The 2,240-nt window shown below is 41.8% G+C and overlaps 1 pseudogene; it reads left to right on the plus strand.

Annotated features, from left to right (window-relative positions):
• The first annotated feature begins 327 nt into the window (after positions 1 to 327).
• On the plus strand, positions 328 to 1,577 carry LOC138159627 (RING finger and CHY zinc finger domain-containing protein 1 pseudogene; annotated as a pseudogene).
• The last annotated feature ends 663 nt before the right edge of the window (positions 1,578 to 2,240 follow it).

Raw genomic sequence — 2,240 nt, forward strand, 5'->3', positions numbered from 1 at the left:
GGAAGATGTGTAAGGACTGTGATTTGCAATATAGAGAGTGTTTATATTGAGAAAAACACAGATTTAGGAAAGTACTTGAGTGTCATGATATCCCAACTTGTTAGGAATGTTACCAAATGACCATTATTTGACATACTTTACCCTGGTGAACAATAATTGCTCCCAATTGGGAAGTACGGCCCTCTGGGCGGCATCAGGTACCCCAAGGAGCCTCGGCCCTATGCAGCTGCACCTCCGGCAGTTGAGGCAGCGGTGGCCTAGAGCGCCCCGGGTGATCTCTGGCTCTTGCTCCGGCTCCACCGAGAACTCGGACCCGGTGCTGGGCTGGAAGAGAAGTAGGAGATGGCGACGGCGGAGGTGGCGATGGAGGGTGAAGATGGCGGTGGCAGCCGGGCCGAGCACACAGGGGCTGCGAACACTACGACCATGGATGCTCTCTCAAGGCTCCTTGCTGTGGTAAACTTTACACCTGCCGCTTATGCCACGATAACAAAGATCATCTCTGGACCAGTTTAAAGTGAAAGAAATACAGTGTGCAGAGTGTGGAAGAGTTCACAAGGCCCAAAAGACTTGTGAACAATGTATCACTGTGTTTGGAGAATATTACTGCGATATATGCCATCTCTTTGACAAAGACAAGAAGCAGTACCATTGTGAGAAGTGTGGAGTTTGTAGGATTGGTCCAAAGGAGGAATTTTTTCACTGTTTGAAATGCAGTGCCTATCTTTGAGTCTCCAAGGGCCTCACAAGTGCATTGAGAATGTGTCCTGGCAGAACTGCCCAATATGTTTAGAGGACATTCATACATCCCGTGTAGTTGCTCATGTCTTGCCACGTGGGCATCTTCTGCACAGAACATGTTATGAAGAAATGTTAAAAGAGGGCTACAGGTGTCCATTGTGTATGCACTCTGCTCTCCACATGATTCGCTATTGGCACCAGCTGGATGATGAGGTAGCTCAGACGCCAATGCCCAGGAAATATCAGAACATGACTGTGTCAATTCTCTGCAACGATTGCAGTACCTGCTCGATGGTCCAGTTCCACATATTAGGAATGAAGTGTAAGAGCTGTGAGTCATATAATACTGCCCAAGATGGGGGCTGTGGAATTCCTCTGGAGCAGCAGTGAGCAGCCTCTTGACTACGGAGACAGGGCTGCCTCCCAAGACTCACCCTTGTTTCTGAAATAAGAGGCATTGCTTAGTGTCCTGTTGCTGTGCTGTTTGTGGTCATGTGACAACCTAACCTCCCACTGTGGGGACTTGGTGATCAGGCTCTCAATAGAATTGTCATTTTTATTATTGTGCAAAAACTGGAGCTGTCCCATTGAGTGGAAATCACTTCAATGTTACTTAGGACCAAGATGACATTCTGCTTTGAAATTGATGTTCATTAGAATGTATAATTTCATTGCATTTCTTCTTAAGCAAAGCTATGCATCCAGAATCTAGAAATAGTTCTCAATAGAACTGTGCTTAACATTAAAACTTTATCTTAAGGGCTGTATAGTAAGACTAGGGTTTATCTTATTGTCTAAAGAAACTTTAGAATTTTACAAAGCAAAGAAGTAAAATAAAATAATTGCTCCCAATTGGAAGTTATTTCTTCCTTTTCATATTTTTTCAAGACAAATTGAATTTCTTTAGAATCAGGTTGTTTGTTGTTGTTTTTTTCCAGCTTTGGTGGAAGATAAATTGACAATATGAATAATAGCTGTGTATTAAGATACCTAAAAGTTTGTGTTTCATTTGCATACTGATATAATAAAACTGCTATTAGATCAATACACCCTTCTGCTTTAGTTGCTTATGTACAGTAAGAGACCTTCAAGGTCAATCTTTTTTGGAACCTAATGCATCAGTCAAATTTGTGGAGCTGAGAGAAAATGGTGGGGGAAAAACATTCTGGTAGGAAAAGGAATGAAAACTACATCTTCCTTAGATACTATGCTGCTTTTGAGAAGAATATTGCAGAGACAGAATACAATATATTCTTGACTAAACAGAAACTTTTGAAACTATCTGAGGTGCATCATTTATACACATTTATGCCTTAGGTTCAAAATCAAATGGTGATTCCTAAAGCAAGTTCATAATGAGCTAGTCTCATGGTCAAAAGGAAAACACATTTATAACAAAAATGCAGACTATAGTATGGAAATGCATCCTGTGAAAGTCTAGCCCTAAATCAATACATAAATTACTCACTGGGCTAGCTACACTGGGGCATTGCTATAAG

This window comes from Petaurus breviceps, unplaced genomic scaffold (genome assembly GCF_028583685.1).
Source record: "Petaurus breviceps papuanus isolate PSGF00001 unplaced genomic scaffold, PetGlider_PUasm1.0 176, whole genome shotgun sequence".
In the NCBI taxonomy this organism is placed as follows: Eukaryota; Metazoa; Chordata; class Mammalia; order Diprotodontia; family Petauridae; genus Petaurus; species Petaurus breviceps.